The following is a 13,090-nucleotide window of genomic DNA, read 5'->3' on the forward strand; positions in this document are numbered from 1 at the left end:
AGCCTCCTGAGTAGCTGGGACTACAGATGCATGCCACCATGCCTGGCTAATTTTTGTATTTTTTGTAGAGACAGGGTTTCTCCATGTTGCCCAGGCTGGTCACGAACTCCTGGGATCAAGCTATCTGCCTACCTCGGCCTCTCAAAGTGCTGGGATTACGGGGATGAGTCACTGCATCTGGCCAGGAGTTTTCTGATACATTATCTCTTTAATCGTCACACTAATCCTGTGAGATTAGGGATTAGAGCTTTGTTTTACAAATAAGGAAACTGAGGCAGAAATTAGCGACTACTGGAAATCCCAGGGTTAACAGCAGGTTTGAACTCAGGATGTCTGCCAGTAGCCCTGGCCCCTCCTACTCTACCAAATAGCCTTCCCAGCAGGCTGGCGGCCCCTCCTCCCCTGTGGGTGGGTGTGGAGGTGAGGAGAGCGCTCCTAAGGGAGCTAGGCAACTTATCCAAAGCCTGTTCCTACCACCCAACCTACTTCCTTTGCCCACAGCTGCTTGTCTCTTTGTTTTTCAGTTTCCAAACTGTTAAAAAAGAAATAAAAATAGTGATGAAAGTGTTCTGTTCCTTCCTTAATGAACCCACCTGCTGGCTATTGCCTGAAATTCCTTTAAAGTGGCACAAATCCCTTCATTCTGCAGGTATAAATAAAAAGCTTAAGATGCAAATACCTGGAAGCCTCAACACACAGATACAAATAAGTTCCACTCAAGTTTAAATGATAATAGAATATTCTATCCTGCCTTTTCTGAGCTAGAAGGCAGAAATAAAAATTATCAGTATTATATAGCCTTTATAATTCCAAAGCAGATTTACCATAATCTCATTAATTCTATATATGTTCTATGTATAATCTCTATATAATCTATATCTATGTATCTATATCTATAGCTATAGAGAGAGCATCTAATAGATGCTAGGCATTGTGTTGCGTGCTAAGGATGCAGTGGAAACCGAAACAGACATAGTGTCTTCCCCCATAGAGCTGAGTCAAGCGAGAAACACAAAAACATAGGTAAATAAATGACACCAGTCTTGGTGCAATGGAAGGGAACAGAGCAAGGAAGGGCTGTCCCAGGGTAGGGTGGAAAAAGTCATACCTTTTCTTCATCCATCAGTCATACGGTCTTCATCCATCAGTCATACGGTCATGACTGACAACCCTGATAATGAAAGACAGACTGTAACACAAGGAAAACACAACAAACTTACTTAACAAAGTTTTATGTGACAAGAAGGCTTCAGAAATAAAGACCCCAAAACCCAGAGAAAGTTATATTTTTATGCAGGATCTGAAGAAAGAAGTGCATGGTTATGAAGAAACACGACGGGACAAAAAAGGGTCTGATCTAATGGGAATGAACTGGGAGGCGGCGGGTGGGTCTGCAAGGCCCGTTTGTCCAGAATCTTTTCTGTGTCTCTGTAAGACAGGCCTCTCTGCCAGGTACAGGGCAGGACACCTGTCACAGGAGGACTTTCGGCAGGGAAGGGAGAAGGTCTGAGACCTTCCCAGGTTTATGGCTTGCTTTGGGACGAGGAATTCTAGTTTCTGTGCCGTGTTTGAGGGAGAAAGCAGGATAGGAGAAGGTCAGAGTGACCTTGTTTCTGAGGTCCTTCTAATCTCTGTCAGTTCAAAGTACCTGGCATACCACGGAGCCCTACTCTGGGGTATCATGTGCTGAACCCTGACATCAGGCAGAGGGAACCACATAGTCAGAAGCTCTGAGATGAGTGTGGGCACGTGAAAGGCCTGAAGGCACCCAGGAGCAGGGAGGCAGTGGAGGAGAGCGGGAATGGGTGTGTAAGGGCAGGACTGCACTGAGGAAGGCCTAGGAAATCATGGTTAAGGACTCTGAGACTTGAGCCCACACTTAAAGGGCAATGGGAAACATGCAAGGGCTTTAGAGCAAGAGGGATAACAATATGATCTTTAGCCTTAAAAAATATGAACTTTCTTGCAGGCTGAGGAATGGATTGGCAGACAACAAGAATGAGGCATTGCAGTCATCCAAGTAAGAGGGGACAGGTGCTTGGACTAAGATGGAAAAGTGGAGGTGGGAGGATAGATGATTCCAGAAATACTATAATCTTATAAAACTCATAAGATTTATTAATGAGATTTATAGATAAAGAAGAGGGAGAGTCACGAATGACTTTGGTTCCTTACACTCATTGGAGCATTTGGACAACAGAAGGGCCAGCGGAAGAGAACAGGCTTTGGAGGGAAGAGGATGAATTCAGTTTGGGACATGTGCGGTTTCCGTCTGCATAAATGTGGAAGTAGATAGAGATCCTGTGACATTTTTGCTCTTTAGTGGCTGAAATTGCCTTCTCTGACCCATGGGACTCGACCAAGTCAACCTCCAGCCCATTCTTTCTAGTCCGGCCCCCTCTGCTGTCTCTCCTGAACTCACCAAACACAACACCTAAATACAGTAACATGAAAATGAATGTTCCCTGGGCACTCAGTGTTCCTCCTCTGTGCGTTCCCCATTTCCTGGCAAAAGAGTAGTGGGAGAAGCCAATTTCTGCAATTTACACATTGGAGACGTTCTTATTTACCAGATACTGCCAGAAAGCTGATCACTGGTTCCCAGCAGCGTGTTGCAAACACATATACCACATGTGCAACTCCAGCTCCTTGAGCAGGAGAGGCGAAAGGACAGCCCACCTCCGTGCTTATCAGCCTGGCTGATGGGATGAACACTGCTATTGACACAGCCCCATCTTTCGAAAGGCAAATAAAAGTAAACCTCTGCAATGGAAGTGATGCAGATGAAAACCCACTTCAAGACCCCTCATGCTCTCTATAGTTCATTATTTCCAAATCCTTTCATTGATTATATTGTCTTAAAAGAGAGAGAGAACAGAAGTCCTTCGAAGTAGCTGAACTATGCCGGCTATGATTTTTCCTTTCTGGGCAAGTTTTTAGTCAATAGACAGAAAAGAGCCTTTTTCAAGCTGCGCTCAGCCTGGAAAAGGTTTGCCAAATTATTCTCCCGAAATCCCACCTCACCGAAATTTCTGCATTCTAGCCTGTCTGCTTCGAAAATGCCTGGAACTCTATAGATAGAAGCACGACAGATTTTCCCTTCAGGGTAAAAGAAGGCCAATGGAGTGAGCTTTTAGGAGCAAGAGACGAACCTCCTGTCTCTCCTCCTCCCCTAACTCATGCCTCCTCTTCCTCCTTTGCTTCCTTTAATGATTAACAAATATAAAGGCCACGATTAGAGATGTGTTAAATAGCTTGGAGGAGAAGTAAGAGAGTGGGTGGAGCTTGATCTCTCAATAAAATTAAAGAGGTGTCTTGGCCATTGTCTTCTCGAAAAGCAGGGACTGGGCAAGGAGACAGGTGGTAAAGATCAAAGGGAGGTGAGGAAGGTCAAGGTGAGAAGTGATTCCACAGGAGGCGCTTTCACTCTGGGCAGTACTAGCCAGGAGGACAGCTAGGGGCTTAGCAGATATGTTTACTTGGTACAAGGGACTTCTCTGGAATGACTGCAAGAAGCACACCTCATCTCCCAGAATAGTGCACAGGAGGGAGAAAGGAGAGGAATCTGTCAGGCTCCCTCCTGTCTCTCCGCTCCCGTTTGTCAAGTTTCCTCCCAAAGGGAGCTACTCCCCCATACTTCCAGATTATGTAATTTAGTCCCTCGTCTCAGGCAGCCAGATCCCACACCTTACATGGTGGTGTTTTATTCAGCTCCGAAAGTGGCGGGGCAGGAAGCCCAATCTCTCTCCCCGACTGCAAAACCTCATCGAAGTAGTCTTCGTACCTACCAGGTTCATCCTGAATAAAGTCTGCCTTACCATCTGTCTGAGTCCATTTTCTGCTGCTATAACAGAATACCACAGACGGAGTAACTTATAAAGAATAGAAGTTTATTTGGCTCACGGCTCTGGAGGCTGAGAAGACCAAGAGCACAGCATTGGCATCTGATGAGGGTGGAAGGCATCGTGTGGTGAGCAAGTGCGCGAGACAGAGAGAAAATAGGGGCTGAAATTACCCTGTAACCAGGAGCCCACGCCCGCAATGACTAATCCACCCCCATGATAAAGGCATCCATCTAAGCCGTTCAGGAGGGCAGAGCCCTCGGGGCCTAGTCACCTCTTAAAAGTCCTATCTCTTAATTCTGTTATAATGGCAATTAAATTTCCACCTGATTTTTAGAGGAGATATGCAAACCATAGCACTATCTTTAAAAAAAAAAAAAGTGGAGGGGGAAAGTAGAACAGGTGGAGACACTAACAAAAAGAGAAAGAGACGGAGGAGGAGGAAGAGGAGTAGGAGGCTGCAGCCAAGGAAATCTGAAAAGGAACATAAGATCTATGTCTCAGTATAATCAATGACATCATTTTCTTTCCATATACTAGGTTTTAGTAGAAGAGGAAGGAAAAACACAAAGGAGCACCTGGGTGGGGCATGGCCAACAAGGAGGTGTAGGGAGCACAGTGAGTGTGCCCAGGAGGCAAGGACCAAGGGCACAGGGTTGGCTGTGCATGGACATTTTGCATCTCAGGAACCCAGGGCCGCTGAAGAAGGCTGAGGGCGGGAGCACAAGGCGTCAGGATCCCACTGCTGAGAGTTAAGCTCTCGGAGAAGCACACAGGCGCTTTCACCCAGAGGAGAGTGCTTGTGAAGCCAGTTGCCACCACTGATGATGAGGAACGCTGGTCTGTGCCCTAAACTACCTGCCAAGTCCAGCAGAGATGTCAAGATGGTGCCGGATGATGTCCTGTCTCTCCAGTTGGTCCTGAGGTTTGACTGTGTGTGCATCCTCGGGTGAGGAAAGTGATAGGTATAAAACTGAACAGCCCCATTTCCTAAAATAAGGACAGGGCCAGGCTCTTTCCTTGGCAGAGAACTCAGGGCCTCCTTGAATGATGTTGTATGTTCCACTCTGCCTTGCCTGGCTGCAGGAACACCACCGCACCCCTCCTGGGTCTCATGCCTGAGAGGGCCTTGTTAGCAGAGCACCCATACAGGGGACAGCATTTTCAAGGTCCCTCTGTTAGCCACCTGTTGGCCTCTTGGGAGTAAGTTCATTGGCTTTTCCCTAGCAGAGCCCCATGAAAGCTGCAGAGGACATCCAAGACCTCCTGGACTTTGCACTGGACCCCAAGAGTTAATTACAAGGAAGCCAGAGGGCTTGGGCAAGATCTTGCTATGCAGTTAAACTGGGCTGTGGTGTTTTGGACCTCCCAAGGCTACACTTTGGTTATAACAAATAAACACTATTCATGTGACATTCTACAGCGTGCAAAATGCTTTCAGCTTCACTGGTGCTTGTTTTTCAGTAACGGCCCTGTGAAGTTGCTGATGAGCAATCTAGACTAAAGAGGTTGTTAAGAGGAGTTTCTGAGGTCACATAGCTGACTTGAGCTCACATCTTTTATTCCTGAATTCTCTTCCGGTGCTGTGTTAGAAGCCTAAAGAGGAGCCTGAGGGAGGAGACTGCATTAATGCGATTATTCTAATTTAGAGACACAGTTCTAAATTCTTGCATCTAAGGTAGCAACCAAGAGCGTTTTAGGCCTTGGTCTTCAGGTGGCACCCACCCTGCACTATCTTGGGCAACAGCCATGAAATCCTCCAAATCATGCATTTGCATTTCTCAGTTATCACCCCTCCCACCTTTACTATTTTGAGAAGGAAAGCAGCAAGCATTTCCCAGGCTGCTTCTCTCTGTTTCTCTTTCTCTTTCTTTCTCTCTCCAATCCCCAGGCCCACCCCTGCCACCACAAATGCCACTCACAGAGGCTCACTTTAATAGCTTCCATCAGCCTCCCAGCTGGGGGCAGAGATAAGGGTGCAGTAGTTACTCCCCTGTGCTCTTCTTCAGGGTTTGAGGGTGTCACTATCACTTCTTCAATTTGGGAGCACTTCACACAAAGACATGTGTGCACAATTATCAGTTCATAGTGTGGAGAGAGGAGGGGAAATCAGCTTTGGCTCCCAGCCCAACCATGCATCTCTTTTACCCATAAGGATCTCTTCTCCCTCCGCCTAGATGCCTCCTCTCTGTCCTTCCGGGCACTCCAGCCTGCCTTCTTCCCCGCTTTGCCTGATGAGCTGAAAGTGAGGAAACTGGCCAGTGGGCAACTCTTCCTGGGACACAGGAAACCTCTGTTTGAGGATCTGGGTCATTTCTAGACTTATGGTTGTGGCAGGATTCTGGAGCAGTGCACTGGGTCTGCAGCTGCTTCCCCATAGATCCTTTAGACCAGCTGGAGGTGTTGCCACCTTCCTAAAAACACTTGTTTTGTCCTTTCTTTCTCCTTCTTAATTCAATAGCCATTCCTGGATTTTCTATCTCCATCTCTCAGATTTTACTTGCCTTGAGGGAGACGATGTAATTGCTGATGGGTTCTTCTTTCCCTCTGCACAGAAAAAAGCAGGTCACTGAGACCAAGAAATCACAGGACAGAAAGAGTTTAATTGACGGGAGGCCAGCCACACAGGAGATGGAGTTATTGCTCAAATCAGTCTCCCCAAAGGCTTGGAGATTAGGGTTTTTCAAGGATAGTGTGGTGTGCAGGAGGCTAGGAAGTGGGTGCTGTGGATTGGTTGGGGATGCAATCATAGGAACAGGGAACGTGGTCCCCATGAGCTGAATCCACCCTTGGGTTGGGGGCAACAGGATGGGTTGAATCATGATAAGTCACCAGTCTGGGTGGGTCAGCCAGAAAAACATCTCAAAAGACCAATCTTAGGTTCTACAATAGAGATGTCATCTGTAGGAGCAATTGGAGAAGTCACAGATCTTGTGTCCTCTAGCTGTGTGACTCCTGAACAGTAAGAGGTCATAGAAATATACCTACCTTTTAGCAGAATTTGAGCTCCTCCCATAATCTTAATCTTGTGGACTTTCATTAGGCTTACAGAAGCAGTTCCAGCCTCTGAACAGGAAGAAATCCGTTTTAGGTGGGACTATTATCACCCTTGCTTCAAAGTTAAACAGTAAACTAAATTCCACCTATGGTTAGCTTGGTCTATGCCTAGGAATAAGCAAAGACAGCCAGCCTGTGAGATTAGAAGCAAGATGGAGTCAGCCATGCTAGACTTCTCTCTCTGTCATAATCTTTGCAAAGGCAATTTCAAAGACATTGGATTATTCATACTTTTATGGCCCAAAGTTTTTAATGGGCTAAGTGGCCCCAACATGTCATATAAGAAGGTGATAGGAAAACTGTATTGAAATACTAACTTTTGCACCTTGCTGGTGTGTGTCCTTGGGCCCATTACTTAACCCAGAAGTCCCCAACCTTTTTGCCACCAGGGACCAGTTTCATGGAAGACAATTTTTCCATAGATAGTAGCCAGGAGTTGAGAGATAGTTTGGGGATGAAACTGTTCCACCTCAGATCATCAGGCATTAGATTCTCATGAGGAACATGCAACCTAGATCCCTCACATGCGCAGTTCACAATAGACCTTGTGCTGTCATGAGAATCTAATGCCAGCCCTGATCTGACAGGAGGTGGGGCTCAGGGGGTAATGCTGGCTTGCCACTGCTCACCTTCTCCTGTGCAGCCTAACAGGGCATAGACTGCTACCAGTCTCTGGCCCTTAAGACCCCTGACTTAAACCCATTTCTGCCTCAGTTTCTTCACCTATAAAATCTGAATAATCCCTGTGGAAGGGTCATTGCAAGGACTCAACGAGATAATGCATATGAAAGCCAGCCACCAGCCCAATGGAGGACTCAGTAAAGGTTTGGCCCTTCCCTGACAGGGTCTTCCTGACTAGATATTCGGTGCCTCAATATTAAATTGAAAACTAAAGAGAAACATTACCCATCACTTCAGAAATCACATTGTCCCTGTAGTTATTTGCTTCTCCTCATACAAGTCTGCTTTCAGACATGCTGAAGGCCTCACGCTTCTTTTCGCTGTTACCCCATTCCACTTAAATGTCAAGTAAAAGCTTCACCCCCCCATTTCTACCCCAAGTCACCAAGGCAGATCTGTTTTTGCCATCTTCCGTTACTTCCCTACTCCTAGACACACCTGTACCTACAACTAGGGGAGAAAGGTCAGGGAATTATCTGTTCATTTATGCATGTTTTGTGTCCAATTTGCCCCAAATAGGATCCCAGGCAACTCCAAATGTGTCATGACAGTAAGATTTCAATTTAGATTAAATTTAAGTTCAGTAGGTGAGGACGTGGTGACATGGGGGAGGTGAGCTACTGGAAGGATAAGAGGGAGCCAGGCGGGAAGTTAGTTCACAAAATGCATGTCAGTTATGTGAACAGATCCAAGAAGAGCTGGACATTGATAAAGAACCATGTATTTACACTCCCTGCCCCAACTGGCACTTTTGGGGAACGGTTAGAAGAGAAAACGACTAAAATTAACAACCGTGGCCACACCCTCTGTTTCTTCCATGGGCAGAAAAGCACTGGGGCCACTGCACTCTTGGTGTGAGAGTCAGGAGGCGCCGGGCCACGGCTGCTTTCTTCGTGGTCTCTGGAAGAAGGTGGCCACATGTTCATCATCCAGGAAGCCAGGAACAGATACTCCTAAACTGGTCACTTAAATTCCTAGTTGAAATGACCAAATTGAGATAACTCAGGGCTTTGCTTGGAAAATACAAGTCCACAACGAATTCCAACAAGCTCTGACTCTATGACACGGAAACACTGTAGGCATCATAGTGACTCAACAAATTAAACAATTATCAAATGACATTGAGAGCTTAAACACTAAGATGATTAAAGATGTGTACCCCTACACACATGCACAACCACTGTGTAGGTTTGCTCGGAGTTCATGGAATCACTAGAACTGGGGGAAAACTGAGAGGGCCTGCATTCACTAGTGGATGAGGATGTCCAGGTTACTGACCTGACCCATCCTAAAGTCATCGAATGGCAGCATGGCCATTGCCAGAGCTTCTGATGCTCATTCCAGTGAGTGTCTCTCTTCTACTTTTTTGAACCTTATTTCTCGACTCACCTACTTTTTCTTTGCCTTTGATTCTGACCATCCCACCTGCAAAGTCCCATCCTTGTCTTGCTGTCTTCCCTATTCTTCTCTCCCGGACCTGACTCTGCGGCAAACTGCTACTGGTATTTTGACTGCTCACTTGCAGGGCCCATCAGAAGCCTCAGCACCAGGAGTTTTATTCTCATGTTTCTAAGGTGATATTTGGGTTATCTGCAGTAGAGGTGTTTACACCACACACCCTGCATTCACGTTGCTTCCTTTCTGTTACACTATTGATTCTTTCTCTTGGCAGCTGAAGGGAGGCTTTGATGTGGGGATATGTTGTACTTTCTAAAGGAGGAAGATGTTGGTGGGAGGATTTACAGCTGTTTGAAGAATTCCTCCTCCGCCCTGGCAATTGTTCTAGAGGGAGGAGCCGTGGTGCATTTTCCAGGCTGGGGGCAGCTTTCCTGAACTCTGTCTCTCTCTGAGAGGGAGAGAGAGGAAACTGAAGTGCTTCCAAATAAAGATCTGAGTAATGAGATTTGATCTACAGAGATTTGTTATTAAACTCCAAGAATTTCCAGATGCAATCCATAGCACCAGCAGATTTTGCTCCTTTCAGACAGGCAAAGGGGCTGCTCTCTTTGGCCATGGGAGATACAGGGAGGTCCCCTTTACTATCCCATTTCCCCTTTAAATTTTTCCGCCATAAGAGACTTCTCCTGCTCTGTTGCAGCAACTCTCGGCAAGTGAATAGTGCTTTCTGGGGACCTCGCCTTTGTTAAGTAGATCTGCAGTGATACAGTAGAGATTTTAATGTGCAGCGCTGTGTTTTAATAGACTATTAAACCACAGCATTACACATTAGCTGGCTATGGCACAATTGCAGAAATATCGAAGATGTGCTCCCGGGAAAGCACTATTTACTTTAATGGGGAGATGCTGCAATAGACTGAAAATCTCTGCAAAGTAAGACAAGAGGAAGACAGGGAGAGGAGAGAACCAGGGAGCCTGTGATCCAGGCTGAAGCAAAACCCTCTTCTCATTCCCAGTTCCTGCATCTGTGAGGGCAGGTCCTTGCTGGGTCGTCACCAACTTTAGTCTGGATGACTTGTTACCATGCTACAGGAAGACTTTTCCAAGCTGTGAGTTTCAAGGTTGGAGTGACTTTGAGGCATGTGGTCATTTGTCTTAGCTTATGGGGGACTGGAGCTTTGATTTTTATGGTTTGTTCTGCTCTCTGTGGCCAAAATGACAGGAGCACAAGGTAGATGATGTTCTTCTTTGGAAAAGTCCTTTTGCTCCGAGATTTTCTCCTCCCAAGTGCCCCCACCTCAGCACACACCGTAAGTAAGCACACACACACACACACACACACACACACACACACACAGAGTTGCAACCACACACAGACCTTTTGGTCTCAGCAATAAATAAGGAACTCGGGAATTCCAGAATCTGTTCCCCTCTCATCATTTCAGAGATGGCTGGGCTGAGACTCTTCCCCAGAGAAAACCACCAGATTTCTGATCAGCTGTGATATAAGAGAGCAATTCAGCAGCTAAAGGACCCCATCCAGCCATTATGCAATGTAAAACTGCGGGCAGGTCGTTCTCCACCTGTATCATTCTGCACCAGAAATAAACTCTGAGAACAGAGCTACCCAAGCCTTACTCAGATGAGAGCTGCAAACAGCATTTTCCAAAAAAAAAAATCCATCTTAACTCACATGCTTTTTCTTAATGTGCCTTCCTGCTATACAGCAACATTTAAAAACCAAATTGCAAATGCTAAAAAGAGGCCAGTGCCTTCCCAGGATATGCGCCCCCAAACACACTTTTTATGCAAACCCGGGTCCACAGGAAGCCTGGAGGAGGCAGGAAGAAATGGAAAGACAAGGGAAATAACCCCAAAATCAAGAGTACAACAAGACTTCCCCATCTGCCTAAAGAGTTTGCTCATTCAGCCTTGGAAGTAATCGCTTTCTTACTCACCCAGTGACATTTTATTCTGGGTGAGCAGACAAGAATGTTAATTTCATTCATGCTCTCTTCTGTGTGTTATTATGAGGAAGGGGGGATTGCTTTCCTTTTCTTTTTTTAGATGGAGGCCTTGTGAGTAGAGCAGGCAAGCTGCCGTCCACAGGGTAGGATTTGAGATGGTTCTGGGCAAGGCCTCTGGCCTCCCTCCTATAGCCAACGCCTGTCATCCCGCCTACAAAGCTTCATTCCTCTAGGGTTTGAAAGCACATACAAGAAGGGAGTTTCACAGCCTGCATCTTTAAACCTTTTCAAAAACGTATTATAAAAATAACATGCACATAGTTAAACAGTTTTTTCCCAATAGCCCAGGAAGTTATAAAATATAAAGAAAATACCTTCTTCATCTACCTTATCCCTAATCTAATTCGTCAAATGGAGCCACCATTAATAATTTCAGTGTTTGGCTCTTTGGGTTATTGTTATAATTTTAAGTGACTTATTGTCTTAATTTCAACTCAAGAAGCAATCAAATGATTCCCTGTGATTAAAGAAGACAAACATATTTTCCCACCTTGGTTGTCCCTCCAGTTCTTAAATGGACTCAACATCTTGAGGTAACGCCTTAGAGATCAACTGTAATCTCAGCAACAGTTAGTTAAGAGTGAGCTGAAGATTCTAGGTGCTGGGCAGGGCTCACAGGGCAAGGCTGGAGACTCATTTATTTTTACTACATGGCTCTGTCCGATTGTAGTAACTTTTTCCCCAATCCCTCTTCCGTTGGTTAAAGGATTGCAGGCATCGGAAGACAGAGAGCCTTGATGCCCAAGGTGAGAACTTGCTTTACAAGCCTCAGCTGTCTTCAATTTGTCTTCATTCATTTGGAAAACATTCATTCATTCAATACCCATGTGTATGCTACTTGCAGTTTGTGGTAGACAGCATTAATGGCCCAATTCTTCACACCCTTTGCCATGTAACTTTGCAGTGTCTTCCCGTTGTGTGGGCAGAATGAAATTCCCATCCCTAGCCCCAGCCACATGTCTTCCACCTTTGACTGATGGGATATTAGTAAACATAGCACAGACATGCTGGCCTTGCTGCTTCTTGCCTTTCTGCCATCACCATGACAAGGATGAGCCCCAGCTAGCCCTTAGTCTTGAGAGAAGCATGGTTTTCTGGCTAAGTTGCTCCAGCTGAACCAGCCCGGTGGTGATCAGCTAGGCCCAGCCTAGATCAGCCAGACCCCACAGAACTGTGAGAAAAAATGTGGGTGGTGGTAGGCCCCTGCCACTCTGTAGTTTTCATTATGTGGCAGTTTTGATTGATACAAAATAATGGATACAATCTTACAGGCACCATCCAGAACACAGGAAAGGCGGCAGGCAGCTGAGACACTACTTTCACGGAGCTCACATTCCATTAGCATACTTTATAGTTTTCACAAGTGTACATTACCCCTTAATCCTCCCACCCTGTGTGGCAGTCCCACTTTTCAGATGAGAAAACTGAGGCTCAGGAAGGCTAAGTGACTTGCTATTATAATGTTATAATAGAAGCAATCTAGAAACTGCCAGAGCTGGGACTATGAACCCAGGTCTTCTAAGCCAAATGCTATGCTCTTTCCACTACCCCATAGCAGCCTCAACCTCTACCTTCTCCTGAAGTCTGTTCCTCTCACCAGATTTGCAGAGGGACCTGACTTTGGGTGAGGAGATAGATGGACTAAGTACATCTCTAAGTCTGACCTAAAGCGGATTGCTCTATTATCCATAAAACAAGGAGAAACAACTCCTTTTTATCCCCTGAAATTGTTTCTCCTTGCAATTAAACCAATCTCTGTTTACAAGTATTTAGCATGATTCTAGAAATTGCATTTTAAAATTATGCGAACAGAGAGAAAAGGCAGCCCACACAGTGAGTGATTTCTCGTGGGTAATTGGCTGCTGGTTCTGGCTCCAATGACGCCTTCTTTTTTAGAACATAATTAGTGATTTCAAAGGAAACTGTTAGAAATGGCCTAGGTCTCCAAAGAGAGGCTTCTCTAGCTCTTCACGTCAGGAGGTCTACTCAAACCCAGGCTGACAAATTTCCCTTTTTGTTTTTCTCCCTTTCCTAATGACCTCCCAAACTCTTTTTCAAAGGTTGGAGAGGCTGTAGATGCACAGA

At 45.7% G+C, this 13,090-nt stretch overlaps 1 long non-coding RNA gene across 1 annotated transcript in view; it reads right to left on the reverse strand.

The window, feature by feature from the left end:
- Positions 1 to 472: 472 nt before the first annotated feature.
- LOC105463482 (uncharacterized) overlaps positions 473 to 13,090 on the reverse strand; it is a 28,047-nt gene continuing 15,429 nt past the window's right edge. Inside the window, exons 2-3 of the long non-coding RNA XR_011620908.1 lie at positions 1,109 to 1,171; positions 473 to 643 (exon numbers count right to left, since the gene is read on the reverse strand). This is a non-coding gene — a long non-coding RNA (uncharacterized lncRNA). The remainder of the gene's footprint in view (positions 644 to 1,108; positions 1,172 to 13,090) is intronic.

This window comes from Macaca nemestrina, chromosome 3 (assembly GCF_043159975.1).
Source record: "Macaca nemestrina isolate mMacNem1 chromosome 3, mMacNem.hap1, whole genome shotgun sequence".
Taxonomy (NCBI): domain Eukaryota; kingdom Metazoa; phylum Chordata; class Mammalia; order Primates; family Cercopithecidae; genus Macaca; species Macaca nemestrina.